Here is a 24,177-nt window from a genome sequence, read left to right on the forward strand (position 1 = left end):
TTAGAATATGACAATTCTCTATTATCATCCCCATATCATTCCCAGTGACTTCCTCTGAGAGTGACTAACTGACAATACCTTTGTCCATATAATTTCTGTCCATTTGTAAACATACAAAACGATTAAAACTGTGGGTCATGCAACTCAGTCTCTCTAGCCTGTTGGCTGTGTGACCCCCTATAACTCCCAGAGCAGTGACACAGAACGGCTCCATATCATACAGCATCTATTAAAAACAGGTGTCCTCACCAGAGGATGAGGTTGTTAGTGTATACAGGAAAGACAAATTCACAGACACGCCTTGCTCCTCCTGTGTTGTGGCGAGTTGCGAACACATAATAATCAAAGACACCCTCTTAAATACACATGTTGCTCAGTCAGCTGTGACGGCACGCTGTGCCCATGGGAATATAAACAAGGCCGAGGAGGGGATGGGAACACACACACATTCTAAGCACGTTTAAAGGAAATACACACACTAATTCCTCATTCCTCAATATAAACATGCCAGGTCGCTGAGTTTTTTTTATGCAACACCAATTACACTACATGACCAAAATTATGTGGACACCTGCTCGTCGACCATCTCAATCCAAAATCATGGGCATTAATATGGAGTTGGTCCCCCATTGCTGCTATAAAAGCCACCACATCTAATAAACCACTAGATGTTGCAACATTGCTGTGATGACTTGCTTCCATTCAGCCACAAGTATTAGTGAGATCAGACACTGATGTTCGGTGATTAGGCCTGGCTCGCAGTCGGCATTCCAATTCTTCCCAAAGCTGTTCGATGGAGTTGAGGTCAGGGCTCTGTGCAGGCCAGTTAAGTTGTTCCATGCCGATCTCGTCAAACCATTTCTGTATGGACCTCGCTTTGTGCATGGAGGCATTGTCACGCTGAAACAGGAAAGGGCCTTCCCCAAACTGTTGCCACAAAGTTGGAAGAACTGAATCATGAAGAATGTCATTGCATACTGTAGTGTTAAGATTTCCCTTCACTGGAACTAAGGGACCTAGCCCGAACCATGAAAAACAGCTCCAGACCATTATTCCTCCTCCACCAAACTTTACAGTGGGCACTATACATTGGGGTAGTGTTCTCCTGGCATCTGCCAAACCCAAATTCGTCCGTTGGACTGCCAGATGGTGAAGTGTGATTCATCACTCCAGAGAACGTGTTTCCACTGCTCCAGAGTCCAATGGTGGTGAGCATTACACCACTCCAGCCAATGCTTGGCATTGCGCATGTTGATCTTATGCTTGTGTGTGGCTGGACGGCAATGGAAAACCATTTCATTAATTTCCCGGTGAACTGTGCTTGTGCTGACTTTTCTTCCAGAGGCAGTTTGGAACTCGGTAGTGAGTGTTGCAACCAAGGACAGACGATTTAGCACTCTGTGAGGTTATGTGGCCTACCACTTCACTTCTAAGTCGTTGTTGCTCCTAGATGTTTCCACTTCTCAATAACAGCACTTAAAGTTGACAAGGGCAGCGCTACAGGGCAGAAATTTGACGAACTGCCTTGTTGGAAAGGTGGCATCCTATGACGGTGCCACGTTGAAAGTCACTGAGCTCTTTAGTAAGACCATTCTACTGCAAATGTATGTCTATGGAGATTGCATGACTGTATGCTCGATTGTATACACCTGTCAGGAACAGGTGTGGCTGAAATAGCCAAATTCACTAATTCCACATACTTTTGTGTATATATATCATTATCGTTATAGCCTAGCAACCATATCAAGGTCTGTCAAACATATACTTTCCGTCTATAGGAAAATGTGTTCTGAAACAATACCTCCTTGTTTATCAAGAAGGACTCAAAGCTTTAATCACTGCCAAAGGTGATTCTAACATGTATTGACTCAGGGGTGTGAATTTTTACGTAAATGAGATATTTCTTAATTGAAATTTCATCAAAAAAGCAAACATTTCTAAAAATATGTTTTCACTTTGTCTTTATGGGGTATTATGTATAGATGGGTCATACAAAAAAAGCTATTCAATCCAATTTGAATTCAGGCTGTAACACAACAAAATGTGGAATAAGTCAAGCGGTATGAATACTTCCTGTATGTGACAGGCTGAAGTACCTTTTGTCTGCCAGTATATGGCAGGCTTGTTATTGTCCTGCTCTCAGTTGCAAAGGTTGTGCTGTAATCCCAAGAAACAGGAAACCGACACAATCTCACACACTAGGACATAGTTTTGCCATATATACATATCTGTGATTATTATGATAACTGTGTGCTCACATATGTAGGTGTGACTACTCATCATAAACATAGTTGTGGAGTGTCATTGTAAACTTAGCCTTAGAGGGAGTTAGTTTCCTTTGGGGAATTTCATTGCAGTTGGTTGGAAAATGGAGATGCATGTCTAAGGTATGTTGTCTAAAGACATGTTTACAAGTAACCATCTTAATGTTTTGACAATCTGGTCATGACACTCCCTAACAGGAAGCCTGGTGAGCAACATGTACTGCTGCTGTTGAAGAGAGATCTGATGCAAGGAAAGACGAACAGTTTTAACTTTATTACAAATAAACCTCAGTGACTGCATGGGGATGAGTTAGATTGTTGAATTCATTCTGCATATGATTTTGCATATGAAGTTGTAGGCCTATTACACTTCTGCTGTTCAAACTGGAGTTCTATAGCTGGTATTTCATACAAACATAGGCATAATGTTTTGTTCTGGCATCAGAGATGAAATGGTTAAACGGAAGGCAATAACAAAAGGCAAATCAAACAAAAATCACATGGTTGGTAAGCTAGTACAATAAACTACATGAAAGACAACAGGGGTCTTCTCAATAACAAGAAGAGGGATGGGGAACAGAGGGAACACCCTAGTGATGGGATTTAACGGGCCTCTGTAATGGCTGTGATGTCCGCCATAATGATGCGTGAGTTTGGGAGGCCACACGCCAGTCATCCGGGAGAGTCATGGAAACTCATTTGAGCTTTCATCCGAGCCAGATTGTATTTACACAACCCTGTGAGCTGCTTTGTGCTATCTCCTCAGGGACCTTCCACAGCACCATACAGACAGCTCTGCTCTGCTGGTGGGGGCTGAGCCAACCCAGACACAGAGACCCACAGGGGATTAGAGAGAGCCTGTATGGACTAAGAAACATCAGCTATTTGCTTTAGTCATTCCAGACACATGAAACCGCCCTAATCTCACCACAATACCATAATGCTTCCAGGTAGAGGTGAGACGTACATGAAGAGTCTGGAAAAAGCTGTTAGAACAGGGTGTGGTCAGGAAGCACTGGGAATGAGGGTGTGTGTGTCTGTGCATGTCTGGATCACAAGGTTGCCATTCAAAGACCATGAAACTCAAACAAAGAGTCCTCTTTCACAATTCAGTATTATTCTCCCAGTCAGAAAGTCGTCATGACCCTTCCACTCAGAGGCCTGGCCATGCAGAAAGAGACGGAGTCAACTATTTTGAATAGGTCCCATTGGCTTTTAAACCAACAAAATGCAGATGTTCTCAGTGTGGTGAAAGGGGAAAGCATGAGAGGCTGAGACGTTGTGAACTGAAGTCTCTGTCATTGATTTATGCTGCCTGACACATGGCGATGCCTTTTGAATCACCCCGTCATCAGCTGCCTCTGTGTGATTAATCTGGCCTGATGCTTTGGCTCTGTGAAACCTGGTGAACCGAGGCTGTGTTAAACTTGATTGGATGTGTTTGAATTAGTGACTCACAGCGGGGGATCGTAGCCTCAACTTTACTACAGTAGGCTGCAAAAACTATCGTGTCACTAGACTCGGTACAGTATCTCGCAACAGAGTTTCAAACCCAGAGGTGCAACATGGTGAGACTTCCGGAAAAGCTTGCGAAACAGACCAAGCAGACCAGGCCGGGGTTTGGGGTTTAAGAAGTCAATGAAAGAAGTGAAAAATTCATCTGTAGTTGTTCATTTTCTCAATCTAAATGCACAGCCTAGATTCCAGCCAATATATTAAGTAGTTGAACATGTTATTACTCCAACCGCTGCGAAAGTGACGAACTGACACGTTTTCATTTTCATCAAAAATAACTTTATCAAATGAGTCCTTTTGATTTGAGGGTCTGCACAGTTCAGCGTGAGATGACTGTTAGACCTGATGAGGTGTTTCTGTGCATGACTTTAGCTAGCCAACGTTGCCATAACATCGCCTACAAGCGTGATCAGGGATAGATTTCTGCTCGTCTCCATACTGTACTGTCTTTAACCTCACAGTCCAACCAAGATGCATGAGTTAAGGAGCAAACTTTGTGAGATATTGAGCCAATCTTGGAGGACAATGCAACTTGAATTGGAGAATACTTGTGTGTGTGCTGTTCTAAACACAAAGTGACTTCTGTCTTCATACTGTTCTCCACTCATTTTTACAGTATTCAGTTTCAGACAGCCGCCACGGATTTCCTTTCCTAGGCTAATCAGAAACAGGTGAAGACTGTGTGTTACACCATTACTGTCTCTGAGTGATTGGCATGGTATAATAGAGTAAGGAGGTAGCCTAAACCATGGAAAATGTGGAGGCTCCTATAGGCTTGATTGGGGTCCTTCCAAATATTGGTGTTTGATGTGTCTGGGTTAGGGCTGGTGTGATAGTTCTGTGGTGGAAGGAAAAGAAACATGGGTCTGACTTTCCAGGGTTAAACACCCGTGAAATCTATATGTGAATCTTAGCAGGGAGGGAGCCCCTCCTCCTTCACCCCGCCTCCCCATTCTACGCATATTCCTCTGGGTCCATTGGCATTCTCGGAGACTGACAGTGCTAATGTGTTGTCTAAATATTTCCTGTCACAGTTTCAAGACTTCTGTAGGATGCTTTTTCCAGCTACCGGGCTGCGGGCCACTTCTGATCCAAGAGTACCAAGCCCAGTCTGAGTGACAGACTTATAGAGGATATTCACACTCTGGATATACTGACACCTCCCCATAAGTGTGTTAGGGAGCTGATAAAATCCCGGGTTGCCAAGCCAAGAGAGTGTTGGGTCATAGTGTATAGTGTAACTTTACTTCTTTCATCAAGGGGGGAAAAAATCATGTATTTTTGATACAGAAGATGCCTTTGAATCTTTGAATGTATCAACTTTTAACATCACTTTATGAATGAAGAGCAAATAGTATCCAGTTCTAAGCAGGGTTTGGAACCGGTTCAGGGAACAAAACCAAAACCGGAAAAGAACAAACATTTGAGGAACGGTAACAGAACCGGGAACGAAAGTGATTAACTAGATTTCCGGAAGAGAACCATTATTTTAAAAGCATGGGAACCGGTAAAAATGTAATTTACCTTAAGTCCCACAAAAACACCATTCAAAGCGCCTAAGGCTATGTAAAGCACTCTCTGTCACAGACCCAGTCTGGAATACCTACTGTACATGTTTCAAGAAAACCACCATAGTCCCTGTGCCCAAGAATGCCAAGGTAAGCTGTCTAAATGACTACCGCCCCATAGCACTTACATCTGTAGTCATGAAATGCTTTGAAAGGCTGGTCATGGCTCACCGTTAACACGGAGGCCCCTCAGGGGTGCATGCTCAGTCCCCTCCCTGTTCAACCATGACTGCATGGCCGCACATGATTCCAACACCACCATTAAGTTTGCCAACGACACGACAATGGCCATCCAAGATCCCCGAAAACCACCCCTCAACCATCCAAGACCCCCCGAAAACCTCCCCTCAACCATCCAAGAATTTTTAGTGTCATTTTTTATTTTTGTTTATTTTTTACTGTCATTTTACCCCTCACTCAGCAACTACACTCAATTCCAGTACCGCATTCCAACGCCTTGGTTTCCCTCATCCCATCCCTCCTATCTCTGCTGGCCACCCCTTAAGATTTCTACGTGCGATATAGCTTTCAACTATACTGTCAGATTCAAATTGTATGTTAAACATATCTAATAGAATAGAATCCATCGATTGCGAGTTGAATATAATTACTTTTGTTAAGAGTATTAATATATTAGTGATTGACTGACCAGGTCTCTCCAGATCTCCCAACAATGCTGTTTGTAGGGTACATTTTAAATGAATTATGCTTTTTCAGTCATTCCTGAGACAAGAAGCCGGCTACATGAGGGCTATACCAAAGCAACACGCTTGTTAGCTAGCTCTGGTCCTGGGCGTTGCGCTAGTCTCCGCGTTGAGCCAACTCTCGGACATTCAAAGTTCCTCCTTATTAGCCGCTCCTCAGTAGAAATTCAGTGAAGTAATGATAGGCCTACTACTAATATCCTAAACACATAATGCATGTTACATCATGATGCCCAGAGATTCAAGCCTCCTCCATGTCCAACCCTCTACCTCGCTCTCTCCCCACCTCGCAAATTTTTTGCATCTCGCAACCTAGACTTGTCTATCCATCAAGCATGTAAACAACCAGCTTCCCTAGTCCATAGACATCTGCTCTATCTGCACTGATTGGTGGCATAATTTAATGAGGTAAATGTAAAAAAATTCAATTTCACAGGTTAAAAAAGGAACGATATAAACCGGTACTTTTTTCTGGTTTGAACCAGTTCAGAAATGTATGCTAGTTGGAACAGTGGAACAGGAAAAAATTGTGGTTGTGTTCAGAACAAAATGATTGGAAAATTATTTTGGTTCCAACCCCTGGATCTAAGTATCCATCTATCATCTCAGATATGCTGTTTTTTGACGACTTCCCCTCGAGACGTCCCATTTCCACTTTCATATTTATGCCATTTGGCCATTTATCCTAGCTGTTCTATTTTATTACTATTTATGAATTAATGACTAAGACATTAGTCCTGAGCTAAACAGAAGGATATGTAAGATTGTTATAGGGAGACCAATATGTGAGGCTGTGTTGCTATCTCATTCATACAGCCCACCTGGTGTTCAACCTTCCTAAGTTCTCCCATGTCACCCCACACTTCCCCACACTCCGCTGGCTTCCAGTCGAAGCTCACATTCACTACAAGACCATGGTGCATACCTACAGAACAGTAAGGGGAACTGCCCCTCCCTACCTTTAGGCTATTTTCAAACCCTATACCCCAACCCAAGCACACCATTCTGCCACTTCTGGTTTCTTGGCACTCCCACCCCTATGGGAGGGCAGCTCCCACTCAGCCCAGTCCAAGCTCTTCTCTGTCCTGGCACCACAATGGTGGAACCAGCAGTGCCCCATAATGACAAAGAAACAAAAACGTTTTTTTTTAGAAATGTTATTAAAAATAAAAAACAGAAACCTTATTTATGTAAGTATTCAGACCCTTTGCTATGAGACCTGAAATTGAGCTCAGGTACATCCTGTTTCAATTGATCATCCTTGAGATGTTTCTACAACTTGATTGGAGTCCACCTGTTGTAAATTCAATTGATTGGACATGATTTGGAAAGGCACACACCTGTCTATATAAGGTCCCGCAGTTGACAGTGCATGTCAGAGCAAAAACCAAATCATGAGGTCAAAGGAATTGTCCTTAGAGCTCCAAGGCAGCATTGTGTTGTGGCACAGATCTGCGGAAGGGTACCAAAAAACGTCTGCAGCATTGAAAGTCCCCAAGAACACAGTGACCTCCATCATTCTTAAATGGAAGAAGTTTGGAGCCACCAAGACTCTTCCTAGAGCTGGCCGCCCGGCCAAACTCAGCAATTGGGGGAGAAGGGCCTTTGTCAGGGAGGTGACCAAGAACCCAATGGTCACTCTGACAGCTCTAGAGTTCCTCTGTGGAGATTGGAGAACCTTCCAGGAGGACAACCATCACTGCAGCACTCAACCAATCAGGCCTTTATGGTAGAGTGGCCAGACAGAAGCCACTCCTCAGTAAAAGGCACATGACACACTGCTTGGAGTTCACCTAAAGACCCACAGACCATGAAACAAGATTCTCTGGTCTGATGAAACCAAGATTGAACTATTTTGCATGAATGCGAAGCATCACGTCTAGAGTAAACTTGGCACCATCCCTACGGTGAAGCATGGTGGTGGCAGCATCATGCTGTGGGGATGTTTTTCAGCGGCAGGGACTGAGGCTAGTCAGGATCAAGGGAAAGAACCGAGCAAAGTACAGAGATCCTTGATGAAAACCTGCTCCAGAGTGCTCAGGACCTGACTGGGGCGAAGGTTAACCTTCCAACAAGATAATGACCCTAAGCACACAGCCAAGACAACGCAGGAGTGGCTTCGGGACAACTCTCTGAATGTCCTTGAGTGGCCCAGACAGAGCTTGGACGAACCCGATCGAACATCCCCAGAAAGACCTGAAAATAGCTGTGCAGCGACGCTCCCCAACCAACCTGACAGAGCTCGAGAGGATCTGCAGAGAGGAATGGGGGAAACTCCCCAAAAACAGGTGTGCCAAGCTTGTAGCGTCATACCCAAGAAGACTTGAGGCTGTCATCACTGCCAAAGTTGCTTCAACAAAGTACTGAGTGAAGGGTCTGAATACTTATGTACATTTTATATTTCCGCAAATAAAAAAATAACTGTTTTTGCTTTGTTATTATGGGGTATTGTGTGTAGATTGATGAGGTAGAAAAAAACAATTATCTATTTTAGAATAAGGCTGTAACGTACAATGTGGATTAAGTCAAGGGGTCTGAATACTTTCTGAATGCACTTTATGTGGCTTTTCCACCTAGCTATCTTAAGATGAATGCACTAACTGTAAATTGCTCTGGATAAGAGCATCTGCTAAATGACTCAAATGTTAATGTAATATAGAATGATAATGTGTTTCTCATTTCACTGATGGTAAAATGAGAGCTTGTTTTTGAATGGAACTCGGGCACGCGCGGTTACGCACATATAAACACGAAAACCAAGACACTGATCACAAAAACATGACAAAATAGCCATCAATATCTGCTATTGAGATAATTGCTCACTTTCGTCAATATGACATGAACAAACATTGGTACCTCTGTATGTTATGATTGGTCCATGTCTCAGTATGTGGCATGAGATAAATCATTGGTGTGTAAACATGTGATCGCCACATTGTTCCACTACTCTGCACTGACCCCCAACCCCAGACAGGCAGCAGCTGCATGGGGCATCTGTGGATGGATTACGGCCTAGTAGAGTCCGTCCATTCTTCTCTAGAGCCTTCTAACACACAGCAGTCAGAGGAACATAATGCACACGTTCAATGTGGTCTAAATCCATGCACAGTAAATCTCTTGGTGAAAGACCTAATTAAAACCTAGATGAGCTTTGGTGTTGTTGAGACAGTGGTCGTGTACGAATACCCATACTAGCGTACTACATACTTAAACTGTATACTAATTTTGGTGTTTGATCTAGTAGAATTCATTCGTCTTTTCTTTTCTGACAACCGCTAATAATCAGATAAATTGACGTGCTGTACCGAAAATGAACGACTGGCAGGAATCAATGCAATCGCACATTAGATGACGCATTGAGTACTATTTTCAAATGTCACATACTATAAAGAACGCTAGTATGGGTATTTGGACACGGCCAGTGTTTTCTGAGCTGGAACCAGGATGTCACCCAGGTCAGAGGTGTCCATGAAATGATCCCAGTCCAACCCAGGTCAGGTAGTGGTCAGTAACCATGTCACCTGAACAATCAGATGTGCTGATTGAGATGTGTGGTTTCTCACTTATTTTCATTTCATATCCCTCCTCCTCTCCTGGAACGCTGTATGGACTGCTGGAACTCTAAACCATGCTACATAAAACTGCTGAACGCGAGCCTCTGCTAATTTAAATGGTTGCTGCTACTGCTTGCATATTGAGACACTTCACCCAGGACTATTTCTAGATGCTATAAAAAATAACTTAAACATAAACCATTGCCCAGCCATAATATCGTCTTATTTGATGTTTTCTTGTCACACACACCGGATAGGTGTAGTGACATGTTGTTTTACAGATTCAGCAATGGAGGCACGGTGCCCCTGGCTTTCTGGCTTAACGCTCTAACCGCGAAGCTACCTGCTATCAATCCAATTCACCTGTCCATGTTATATGAGGACCATGACCACCCTTTATCTCCTATAACATCCTGATAGGGATTTACTCCAGGGTCTGAGGGGTGAAAGCCAACCATTCTCCAGTCATCCCCCTTTCTGTCCACATTCTGATAGTGATTTACTCCAGGGTCTGAGGAGTGAAGGCCAACCATGCTCCAGTCATCCCCTGTTCTCTCCACATCCTGATAGTGATTTGTATCTCCAGAGGGTCTCTGACAGGATTAGAGCCCTGCTGTGCTCACTGCTCATTCCGTCCACTTCTCTGACGTGGCCTGGGCTGGTCTGCATGTTTAACTCTTCACTGACAGAGCGTTGGATATTTTTTTTTTCTCCAGGGGGGAAAAGCCATCTTTTCCCTCTGATCCCCTTCAAGGGATACCACAAAGCTGGAGGCTTCTACTACATACCACAAAGCTGGAGGCTTCTACTAAAGTATGTGTTCTATGGAATTTCCTTTTGATGGCTCACTTCAAACATCTGAGTTCCACATGAGACAAATCATCTGCTGGATCCTTCAACACTGGGATCCACGTCACATCCATCTCCACACATCTACGTTTAAGATGCATGTAAATGAATGCCCTGATGGTGTAGTACTTCGTAATACTGTACAATATATCTCTATTATATGTTACGAACATTTCACGTTTGGAATTTCTGTATGCCATGCGAAAATGACACCTTAGATTCATTTCGATGTTAGCCCATCTCATGACACCTGACACTGGTTGTGAGACATTAGGGCCTCATCTGAGCCATACATGCCACGGAACATAACCATAATAAATCTTTCATTATTTGGGGGGGGGGGGATACTCTGTGGTTATCATGCATGATGAGAATAATGGATGGATTCCTTTAAATCCAAGTTTTGCAATAAAAGTATTAAATAGAGAATGATGAATTTCTTGAAAAGACAAACGATACTCAACTAGACATGAAAGTCATGTTAATTTCCGTGTCTGTAGTTTCATTGATATAGTTATTAGTCATGCTTAATCAAGTCTTGTATGAATTGGATGTAGTGGCAGGTTTTGACAGCAATCATAACTGAAGAAAGCCAGACGAGGCCAAAATGAATTTGGAAATAGAGGCCAAATGTGGAAATGTGATAGTACTGACCTAAATAGATTTTACTGCCTGAGTCTTCCATGCCCCAGACATATGGACAAGACATCAAGTGGTGCTTGCAAGACTCTGTCTCTTTACTGGGTCTGACATGACAAATGCTTTAGTGCAATGCAGTGTGGGCCATGACCTGCGATCAGAATGACACTGCTTCTGGTGAGGACACAGTGCCAGGTATGACATCACCCACAGGGCCAGCTCTCCACTTAGCCAGGCCACAGCTCAACCTTTCCCCCAGGTAACCTCCTCCCAGCAGACAGTGCTTCCTCCTGGTTCAACCTTTCTGCATTCTCTCTATGGATCTCAGGAAGCCGACCAGCACCCTCCCTTTGATGTCTCCTGCAGGATCATACCACTGCTCTGCGGGTCGTCTTTGAAGACTTTCTGGGACAGAGGGGGAAAGAGGGAGAGAGAGAGAGAAAGAAGATGGATAGAGCAGCTAACATGGACCCTGTTATTCTGCAGCAGAGTGGGGGCCATTATCCTGTCTAGACTAGACCGTTTTTAATGTATGACAGCGGGACCGGACCTCAGAGCCCGGGGGGGGGTGTTCCTCCATACATCCATCTGCATCACATCCCATCCCCCACCCCCCTGGCCCAAGCATCTCTCCAGCAGACGCCATGGAGCTGTGGCCAGGAGTGCCAAGAGCTATGCTTAAGTCATGGAAATTATGGAAGACACAGCTTGTAATTGGTTAAATGGTCAGCCTCACTCCTCCTTTCTCTTCACGGGCCCGAGGTTCAAACCAGAAGGCTCTGTTTGGGGGCTGTAGAGAATGGGCAATGTCTTGCTATGATTTCAGGCTGCCTGACTCAGGTCCTCTCCTGTCCCTAACCACAGGGTTGATGTGCACTGCTGTTGGTCATGGAGGATTTGTCCTGAGGGGAGGTGTTTTGTGTCTTGTTTCCAGTGGGTAAGACAGACTGGACACCCTCCTTCTCGAGACCTCAAGTACTAAAAGTTAAACATGGTTTGTGGTGAACACGATCAAGAACACTCCTCAGCAACAGAGAATGGAAAAATAGATGGTAACTTGATATGTTTATTAAGGGAAGTGAGATACCTAGTCAGTTGCACAACTGAATGCATTCATCCAAATGTGTCTAATGCTGCTTTAATCGACATTATCAGCGCCCGGGGAGCAGTTTTTCCACCTTTGACGGCTCAGGGATTCGAACCAGCGACCTTTCGTTTACTGGCCCAATTCTCTTAACCTCTAGGCTACCTATGTCTGCATGGTTAGCCATTACTGATAAACCACTGAAAAAGTGACAAATATATATCAGTGTTTGTTAAAAGGTAAGCCAGCTCCTTTGGGATTTTAGCAGCACTAACAATTTCTGTACCCATCTGAGTTTTACAGTATGTTTACATATACAGTTCACATGAGATATTTTCCCATTTATTCCATTTACAGTAAGAGCATTGAAACAGGCCCAAGTAAGACATATATGCATTGTACTTTAGCAAGTTTACCCACTTTCACAGTGGGGCATTTTTCTTTTTATGTCACAAAACTACATAACATGACCAAAAGTATGTGGACACCTGCTTGTCGAACATCCCATTCCAAAATCACGGGCATTAATATGGAGTTTGCTCCCCTTTACTGCTATAACAGCCTCCACTCTATTGGGAAGGCTTTCCACTAGATGTTGAAACAATGCTACGGGGACTTGCTTCCATTTAGCCACATGCACATTATTAAGGTTGGGTACTGATTTTGGGCGATTAGGCCTGGCTCGCAAACACCTTGAGTTCCAATTCAATGTGTTTAATGGAGTTGAGGTCGGGGCTCTGTGCAGGCCAGTCAAGTTCTTCCACACCGATCTCGATAAACCATTTCTGTATGGACCTCGCTTTGTGCACTGGGGACATTGTCACGCTGAAACAGGAAAGCGCCTTCCCCAAACTGTTGCCACAAAGTTGGAAGCACAGAATCGTCTAGAATGTCATTGTATGTTGTAGCGTTAACATTTCCCTTCGCTGGAACTAAGGGACCTAGCCCGAACCATGAAAAACAGCCCCAGACCATTATTCCTCCTCCACTAAACGTTGGCACTATGCAGTTTGGCACTATGCATTGGGGCAGGCAGCATTCTCCTAGCATCCGCAAAACCCAGATTTGTACGTCGGACTGCCAGATGGTGAAGCCAGAAGCGTGGTTCATCACTCCAGGGAACTGCTTTAGAGCTTTACACCACTCCAGCCGACACTTGGCATTGGCCATGGTGATCTTAGGCTTGTGTGCGGCTGCTCGGCCATGGAAACCCATTTCATGAGGTTTCCAATTTTATACACCTGTCAGCAACCGGTGTGCCGGAAATAGCCGGATCCACAAATTTCAAGGGGTGTCCACATACTTTTGTATATATAGTGTATGTGTTAAAGTATGGCAGTTGGCTATTCACTGCTCTCAGGGGCTTCTCTTACAGTAATCTTCTCATCAGCTCATGCTTGGCCTGCAGAACACCTAGGTGAGAGAGAATAGCATGTCTTTGGCCAAGTCATTATGCCAGTTAAGCATTGAAGCACTGTGAAACCAAACAGACCCTGGAGGATCAGGGGGGTTCACCCCCACATTCAGAACAATGGAGTAGCAGAATAGAAAAGGGAAACCATAAACTTTATATACTTATGAAACTATAGTGCCATGGGATGGCTGCTTTTCAGGAGGACCAGTTAGACACAATGGGCTATTTTCAATGCTTAGAGAACTATGGCTGTAGTTTTGGTGGTATACGGCCTGGTCTCATAGACTAGACGTAACATAGTAAATGTAAATCCGGGACACTGAAAATAGTATGGTATGGTTACATAAGACAGAAGGTTCCTGAAGACTAAAACCAAAATAGTGTGGTTGGTCGGTGTGGATGAGTAGGCGTATAAGGTGAACGTCTAGCAACCCAAAAGTTGCGTGTTCGAATTTAAAGCCAGCAGTCCCAGTAGCTCGCCGCTCCAGAGAGGATTAGAAGTCCTTGGCTGTCTGATGGCATAGCCAGACACATATTCACTCATTCTCACTTGTCATAAACTTGTCACACAGCTGGTCGCCAAACACACATACTTCATGTTGTCCTAAAGCATATCGCTGCAATACCCGTCAGTCTGTAAAGATCCGAATTAGGACACGTGTCGATATTGTATCATTCCTGCTGTTACGATCTAAACAACAGACTGCAACACAAGCCTGTAGAAAACGCAGGAGTACGAACTGCCAAAGAAGTTACGACTTCATTTGAATGCATTACTTAGAAAGCCATTCGTATTTTTGTCTGTGATTTTGTGAAAAATAAGTGGTACACAAAACCACACATTTAAACTTTTATATATTTATGTCACATGTTGTAAAATTGACATTTTTTATTACAACATTAGTGGTGTGTAGAGTGTCACGCTGCAATTCCACATTTCTTATGTTCCAATGTCAGAAGGCTGTCAAAGCATTTAGGTCATTTTTAGCAAGCATACAAAAATAATCATGGCAAAGGTATGAGGAATAAAATCATCACCTGAAAACTCTGTGATTTGTTGTGATAGACCAATGGCATGGCCCATTTAAGCAACACTCAGACCATTGGCAGACAGACAATAGCTCTAAGCACATCTGTGAAAATGAAGTGTTTTTTCACCTTCTGCCCAGGTACCAACATCCCGGCAACAGGCGTCATAATTAGTCACAACTACTAATGGTTGTTGACAAATGAGCCATTACTGTCATGTCACGTCACATACACATGGTTAGCAGATGTTATTGCGAGTGTAGCGAAATGCTTGTGCTTCTAGATCCGACAGTTCAGCAGTATCTAACAGTTAATATCTAACAATTCCACAACAACCTAATATCTAACAAATGCCACAACAAAACCTAATACACACAATCTAGTAAAGGAATGGGATAAGAATATATAAGTATAAAATATATGGATGAGCAGTGACAGTGCGTCTAAGATACAATAGATAGTAAAGAATAGATAGTGAAGGATACAGTGTACATTATATATATGAGATGAGTAATGTAAGATATGTAAACATTCTTAAAGTGGCATTATTAAAGTGACAAGTGTTCCATTTATTAAAGTGGCCAATGATACCAAGTCTGTAGATAGGCAGCTGCCTCTCTGTGCTAGTGGTGGCTGTTTAACAATCTGATGGCCTTGAGATAGAAGCTGTTTTTCCATCTCTCTGTCCCAGCTTGGATGCACCTGTACTGACCTCGCCTTCTAGATGGAAGCAGGGTGAACAGGCAGTGGCTTGGGTGGTTATTGTCCTTGATGATCTTTTTTGCCTTCTTGTGACATCGGGTGTTGTAGGTGTCCTGGAGGGCAGGTAGTTTGCCCCCGGTGATGCTTTGTGCAGACTGCACCACGGTTGTGGGCGGTGCAGTTTCCGTACCAGGCGGTGATACAGCCCGACAGGATGCTCTCAATTGTGCATCTGTAAAAGTTAGTGAGGCTTTTCTGTGACAAGCCCAAAAAAGGTCTGCCTCGCTGTTGCGCCTTTTTCACAACACTGTCTGTGTGCGTGGACCATTTCAGTTTGTCGGTGATATGAACACAGAGGAACTTGAAACGTTCCACCTTATCCACTGCTGTCCCGTCGATGTGGATAGGGGGGTGTTCCCTTTGCTGTTTCTTGAAGTCTACGATCATCTCTTTTGTTTTGCTGATATTGAGTGAGAGGTTATTTTCCTGACACCACACTCCTGAGGGCCCTCACCACCTCCCTGTAGGCTGTCTCATCGTTGTTGGTAATCAAGCCTACCACTGTTGTGTCGTCTGCAAACTTGATTGAGTTGAAGGCGTGCATGGCCACGCAGTTGTGGGTGAACACAGGGAGTACAGGAGGGGGCTGAGAATGCACCCTTGTGGGGCCCCTGTGTTGAGGATCAGTGGAGTGGAGATGTTGTTTCCTACCTTCACCACCTGGGGGCGGCCCGTCAGAAAGTCCAGGACGCAGTTACACAGGGCAGGGTCGAGACCCAAGATCTCAAGCTTAGTGATGAGTTTGGAGGGTACTATGGTGTTGAATGCTGACCTGTAGTCAATGAACAGCATTCTTACATAGGTATTCCTCTTATCCAGATGGGATAGGGCAGTGTGATGGCGATTGCATCGGCTGTGGACCTATTGGGGCGGTAAGCAAATTGAAGTGGGTTTAGGGTGACAGGTAGGGTGGAGGTGATATGATCCTTGACTAGTCACTCAAAGCACTTCATGATGACAGAAGTGGGCGATAGTCATTTAGTTCAGTTAGCTTTCTTGGAAACAGGAACAATGGTGGCCATCTTCAAGCATGTGGGGACAGCAGACTGGGATAGGGATTGATTGAATATGTCCGTAAACACACCAGTCAGCTGGTCTGCGCATATGCTCTGAGGACGCGGCTAGTGATTCTGTCTGGGCCGGCAGCCTTGCGAGGGTTAACACGTTTAAGTCAGCCATGAAGAAGGAGAGACCACAGTCTTTGGTAGCGGGCACGTCGTTGGCACTATATTGTCCTCAAATTTGTCTGGAAGCAAGACGTCGATGTCCGTTTTCTTTTTGTAATCCTTGATTGTCTGTAGACCCTGCCACATAAATCTCGTGTTTGAGCCGTTGAATTGCGACTCCAATTTCTCTATACTGACACTTTGGTTGTTTGATTGCCTTATGGAGTGAATAACTACACTGTTTGTATTCGCTCATATTTCCAGTTGCCTTGCCATTATTAAATGCGGTAGTACATGCTTTCAGCTTTGCGCGAATGCTGCCATCAATCCATGGTTTCTGGTTAGGGAAGGTTTTAATAGTTACAGTGGGTACAACACCTCCTACACACTTCCTTATAAACTTGCTCACTGAGTCAGCGTATACGTCAATGTTATTATCGAGTCTACCCAGAACATATCCCAGTCCATGTGATGGAAGCAATCTTGTTGTGGAATGTATCATGACTGTGTGTTAATATGTTGTCATACTTCACTGTGTGAAATGGGCTTCAGGGTCGATGTTACATCTTGTGTGTTGCTAAGAGTTGATAAAAATCTTTAACCGTTATGTCAACCCACCTCGTAATGCTCAACATTTTTTGCTGCTGATAGTCCTTTCATTGAGGAAACACCGTAGGTCTAAACAGTATATAACATAATTTGCTGTGTATTAGCTTTCAACCCTCTGAAATTGTAATGTTTCCCCGTCTGTGCAGTAGTATGGTGGTGAGGCAGGCTGGAACCCTGCAGAGTGAGCTCAACAAATCTCATACACACACACACACCAGGACGGAGTTGTTTGTGTTTCCTTCTGTGAGCACGTGTTGGAAACCCAGGGATTGAGAACACAGTGGTGTAGAACCAGGAACCCTACAGTCTGTGGTCACCAAGCCTCTCGCTCCCTCTCCACCACAGAGGCCCTGGGCTTTTCCATCCACCAGTGGCCTTCCAGAATATTTTCCGAACCAACAATGCAAATATACCGTGGCTCCCATTCCTGATTTTCCGCTCGTTAAAAAGTGGCCCAAACTTCCTCACAGAAAATCCCCCCGACATCAGATTTCTCCCTAAAACAATACGGCGATGTGAGGACTCGGCACTCCCCCCCCCCCCCGCAGAAACCTGCTTGTTTATCTGGCTGCATCATTTTATTGACTGTTAGGAGAGAATCTTTAGAGCGTATTGCTGAGGCGTTGAGTCACACTGCACCAGGTCATGCACCGTGGTCGTCCATGAGAGCGCATATTCCTGGCCCAGGAGGAGATCATTGGCGAGGGGTCATTGGCGAATATCAGTAGGAGTCTGTCTTTCAATGCCAGATGTAATTTCCAGCATCACGTTTTGCAGGTTTTGATTGCTGTTTAGTAATGGTTTTATGGTGTGTTGAATGTTGGTGTGAGAGTTGAATGTAGATTTAGCTGTTGGCAGATTTGAGGGCTCCAGAATAAATGCATTGAACACAGGAAATCAAGGAAAATTAGCAGCATGTTGTCAAGTGTCAGGTTTGGAGCAGTACAGCTGTGTAAGATTAATAATCTGGCCTGAGCAGTTACTGATGAAAGCACATGTACAAATAATCACCTGCATCCTGCTGAAAATGGAGTTGGCAAGACCCATTACTTAAACCAGGGATGGGCAACTGGCGGATAATTGTGGGGGGAGCTCAGTCAAGATCTCTATTAGAATTGTAGAATACACACGGTGTAATTTCAATATTTGGTTGTGCATCATCAGTTTCTCTCTCTTTTCAATTAGCCCATGTCAAATATTTATTTTTACATTGGTAAGTTAGTTCAGCGGACAGCTATCTAAACGTGTAGTAATCATGATCAAATTACCGACCAGGGGCCCCCATTGATTTTACATTAAAAACTGCAAACATTTCTCTCCATCTTATGGCAAAATGTGTAGAATTGCATGAAATTAGTTATAAAATCGCTAAATCTTCTCTGCACACCATGGCAAAATGTGTATATTCGCAACTTTCTTGCTTTAAAACCGCAAAATATTCTTTAAGCCCAATGGTAAAATGTAGAATTGCAGAAAATTTGCTCTAAAACTTTTTCTCTAAGCAGCCCTCCTCTTCACAGCTAAAATGTTTTTCTCCCAAGGTGGGGGGTATGGATGTGGGTAAGCAGACCCTCGAGCCAATGCGGCCCCCCATGATGAGATCAGATTTTTTGTGGCCTCAAACCCCATCAAAGTTGCTTATCCCTGACTTAAATCATTACCTAATTTGGCCCTATTCAACCTGTATTTGCCATATCCATCACTTGGTGCAGATGGGTTGATGGAAGCTGAAAACATAATGAGTTAAAGATTTAGGTACACACTTATTGTTGTGTACTACTTGCAGACCTGTGCAACACCAGTCCTCGGGGGCCTGATTGGTGTCACACTTTTGCCCCAGCTAACACACCTGACTCCAATAATTAGTTAGTTTAAATCAACTGTGTTTGCTTGGGATGGGGGGAAATTGTGACACCAATCCGGCCCCCAAGGACTGGAACTGCCCAGGCCTGACAAGGTACCTCTAGAATTGCAAATAAGTTTGCTGAGCTTCCCTGAGTGCAGAGCTCATGACACCTTGATAGCACTCACCCTAGCTGTGTTTGAATACCCATACTAACATACTGTATACTACATACTTAATCAGTATATACTATATACTATTAGTTAATTTTAGTATACTGTAAATGGAACAGTATCCTTTCAGTTGAGCGTACTAGCTCTTCGCCGGTCTACTGGAAGTTGATGCTGTTGCTATGCAACCTCTTGCTAGCTAGTTAGCGTAACAAATTACTAGTTAGACATTTTACGACTTCGGATGTGTTCTTAAATTCAATCTGGAGTGCCAGAGTGCGCTCATAAATTCAAAGCGTTATCAGATTGTCCGTTTGTAAATTCGGAGCGTTTCGCTCTCGGAGCGCACAATGAACGTTCAGGCCGAGGAGTAGGGTTGATTTGAACGTTCTGACCTTACAAGGGCAGTCAAGCACCCAAGCTAACATTGGCTAGCTTGTTAGCTACTTCCAGATACAAATGAGAGTGACCACTCTGACCATTTTTCTTGCCCTAGAAGAGCTGGTTAGGTGGTTTTTATAGAGCGTTGGTGACTAATTGTGTTAATTACGCTTTTTTGCAGACGTTAACTGACACTGGCCATATTCAACCGGTGTTGAGTGCTCGTAAATTCATTATTCTGTGCTCTGGTACACTCAGACAAGAGTGCTCTGAAATCGGAGTAGATAGCCAGAGCAAATTTACGAAAGAACCCGAATGTCCACTGAGAACGCACAGCGACTATACCATTTAGCTAAGCTAAGAATGACGAGAATAATCAAGTCAATAAACATTGGGTAGTAGGTTAGATATCCTATAGTTAATAGACTGGCAAGTTTGATGAATAAGTAGCCAACTAACATTAGGTAGCTAGCTAAAATACCGGTACATACTGCTGTAATGATATGCTATGTGGTTCGTAAGGACAGCGTAGCTAACAAATTGTCAGCCAACATAACGTGTAAGGTAACTTAATAGAAAAGAATCCATTGCTCAACATTTTGTTAACTTTTCTCATAATTAGTTGAAGCAATACATTTGTATCCGCTATCGTTGACTTCGGCTGCATATTTTCCGCCATTTTCTTCAAATCTGAAAACTATGTGAAGAAACACCCATTTCCTGAAGAATTACATTATGGACCCTAAAGTACGGAAATAGTGTCCTCTGCGTGTATACTTCATAGTTTTGCAAATTTAGTACGACATCCGAGAACTTTTGGCATACTAACTATATCCATACTATGACCAATAAGCATACTATATACTCAATTCACAAATTAGTACGGTTAGTGTGGGTAGTATTAGTATTCGAACACAGCTCCTGTCTTGCAGAGGTCAGACTTCCTGATTGTGATGTCATCAGTGTACCTTGAACAGCATGACACCGGAGGGAGGAGACGTTAGCATCTCTAAAGAGCTGCCAATGAGACATGGGAGGGAGGGAAGCAGAGGAGTATGTAGATTTAGTTTCATGCTGATTACAGAAAACACTGTCAATAGCTGTTGTATGTCATGAAATTTGATACTTTTACAGTTGGCTCAGGTTGTTGGAGAAATGTTCTATAGTCCAAGAAGTGTTTGGAAACTACAAACACAAACTTTCTTACAAAAGACAAGTTTGTTTTATTTGTTTATTTTATATATGCTGTATATATATTTTTTGTTGTTTCCTTTTTCTCCCCAATTTCAATCTTGTCTCATTGCTGCAACTCCCCAACGGGCTCGGGAGGCGAAGGTCGTCCTCCGAAACGTGACCGGCCAAACCGCGCTTCTTTACCGCGCCCGCTTAACACGGAAGCCAGCCGCACCAATGTGTCGGAGGAAACACCGTTCAACTGACGACCGAGGTCAGCCTGCAGGCGCCCGGCCCATCACAAGGAGTTGCTAGAGTGCGATGAGCCAAGTAAAGCCCCCCCCGGCCAAACCCTCCCCTAACCAGGACAACACTGGGCCTATTGTGCGCCACCCTATGGGTCTCCCGATCACGGCCGGTTGTGATACAGCCCGGGATCAAATCCGGGTCTGTAGTGACGCTCTAGCACTGCGATGCAGTGCCTTGGACCACTGCGCCATTCGTGAGGCCCTGTTTTCCGATTATTTAAACTCTCAGATGAGTTCATGCATGCATTGATTTGACAAAGTACGGGACCACACACATGCATAAATGTGTGCTCACACATACACACACATTTTAATGTGTATATACTGTACATACCACACTTAATGTATTTCCTTGGCATCAGTAGAGTATTCTATTACAATCAGTGTCATGTGGAGAACAGCTAAAAACACATAAGGACGAGGTCCAGAATAATTACCTACTGGGCACAGACGTCAGTTCAACGTCTAGTTTTGATTTACATTTGGTTGAGTTGTCAACTAATGTCTATTCGGATTAGTAGTAAGCAGCAGCCGGTAGTTCTGGTTCCTGTGCATTTCTTCTCCCTCAAGACAGGAAGTCAATAAACCTACACAGGCTTTTGGTCAAGCCAGACAGAGGAACTGCTTGAAGCGTTTTATGGAGGAACTTGGGAGTGCAGCTCACAGATGTTGAGTTTATCCAACAAAGAGGACAGGGATCGAAGTGGGGATCGATCTGCTGCTGGCTTGTATTTGCTAAAATGCCGGATTGGTCGTAATAACCAATTGTGTTATTCTAGCCACAGCAGTGTTTTCTCTGCAAAAATGTTATGTATAAAGAGTGAGAAGCTCAATTCTAGTGCCTTTTTAAAAAGGAAATTCTACTCCAACATGAACGAAAATAAAATGATGCTGACACCATCTAAAATATATTTCCACCTCCAGAAAGGAGCCAAATAACATAATGGTAAAATTATTTTCCATTATTTTAACAAATTGGACCATACATATAGCCTATGCATGGTCCATATTATCAGGTATGCTATTAGCAATAAGCATGATCACCTGTAGCCCAACTGATGCAGCATAGTGGCTATAAATAAATAGGCTGAAGCATGGGGTTTGCCTGTCTTCATTTACCCTATTGGGCTAATTATTAGCTAGGTCCCAAATATAATATTTTAACTAGTTAGCATCCTATGGTGAATTTTATGTTCCAAAAACATGCATAAACACAGTGAATATAATGTAGGCCTACCTGCTAGGGTAACTTGGGGTAAACCACTACCCAGGGTAACACACTGGCCTGTACTTCTCACAGAAACCACTTCATGTCAAATCATTTTCCCCCAACACTTTCCCTGGTTGCCACTACCCTTGCTCAACTAAAAATTTAATATTTTTCATCGCAATTTTTAAAGTCACAACAACAACAAAAAGATTGAGGTAGGGTGGCATTTTACCCCAAGATACCCTACAATTGAACTGTTTTACATTTAGCCCTGCTCTCCTTTATGCACTCATGACTAATTGCATAGTTGTAAAGTGCTTAGCTATGAAGCTGCTAAAAACTGGGTTTAAAATGGTGCAGTTCACTCATAATTAGGAGTTGAGAAATAAATAAAGTAGGAATGGAAAGCTGGGATCCCCCTCTTTTTAACAAAGGCCATAGAAACGGCTGTTTTCCCATGATTGCAAGAATTGTTGTGCATTGACCGCTTGTCAGAATGCAGGTTTCCCTCCCTATGGTACTCCTAACCCCTAACCTACTCCTAAATGTGCTTTGAGAGGAATATTTCTCTCACATAGTCAGCTTGTTGTTGTGTGTTCTATGTAAATACAGGTGATTAACTATCCTATAATGGGGTTGTCAGATTTTTCTGTTCTTTACTCGTTTTGTTTGCAGAGGAAAAGTAGATGTGGACTGTTCTGTTCAAAGTGCACCTTCACAGAAATATTTTATGTTTCATATTTTTTGGGAGAGGCGGCAATGATTTTGCTGTGGCGCAGCCCCACAGTTAAATGACTGCGGCGGAAAACACTGAGCCACAGACTGTGTTGTGCTAATGGCCTGCCAGCCAATGAGGTGTGTGGACAGGACACTAAGCTGGCCAGTTGAGTGGTCTCTCTGTTTGACATCGTTACCTTTTATTAAGATACACGAAATACAAGAGACGAGAGGATGGTGCGACAGTGACTTATGTACTACTAAACTGGACTTCTATTTGTTATTTTTGGTACTTCACCCTTCTAAGAGTTCAAGGGTCACAGAGGATACCTGGAGTGAGAAGTAGCCAGTCGCTAAAGAAAACAAAGTAACACAGTAACCATTATCAACTGAACACACACAGACAGGGACCCAACAAACAGGCCATAGAGGAAGTCAGGTCTGGTTAGAAACAGTGGGAGAGCAACCCAAATGTTAGTGAGTGAGAGAATCCCTCCCTGATCATTGTTGGCGCACAAGTAATATATCACCATAAAATATTGGTCTTAAAAGTGCAGTTAAGCTTAGTCTTGGCAAGAGCAGCTTGGACAGTATGGGTTTCGATTTCTTGATCAATGTTAGTGTGCTAGTGCTATCAGGGCCCATAAAGCCCAGAGAAGAGCTGCTCAGGTGCCTCTGTTTCTCGGCACTAGGTGTCACTGTTCCTCTGCTGTCTCACCAGTCCCCTCAGCCAGTGAGAGACAGGGATGCTAAGTGCAGCTTTCACACGGAATCACCCCTGATTTTATTTCAAGGCTTCTCTCTCTCGCCACTACTTCCCAGACCCCCATCTGCCCTTCTGTCTGTGTGTCTGTCTGTCTGGTGAGAGAATCCACACTGCAAAACATTCCGCCTGGCGCCCCAGAGAGAGGACGTTCGTTTTTCCACTACCACACACTTCACCTTCTGGTAACCCCCATTTAAACCCTGGACCTCCGGAGATAATCTGTCTGAACAAGGGCTCCAACGATGACTGAGCCAGTCTGCCTTCTCCATATGAGTTGTTTGATATGCTGCAGCATGGACCACTGAATGGAAAATTATGTTCATGTTGTGCTAGGAAGAACACCTCCTGTGTGACCGACTATAATGGGCTATACACCTCTGCCCCTTATTATGACAGACAGCAGCTGTTATTTTCATACTCCTATGAAAATAAACTCTGTACTCAATGTACAT

The sequence above is a fragment of the Salmo trutta genome, chromosome 33 (genome assembly GCF_901001165.1).
Source record: "Salmo trutta chromosome 33, fSalTru1.1, whole genome shotgun sequence".
NCBI lineage: Eukaryota > Metazoa > Chordata > Actinopteri > Salmoniformes > Salmonidae > Salmo > Salmo trutta.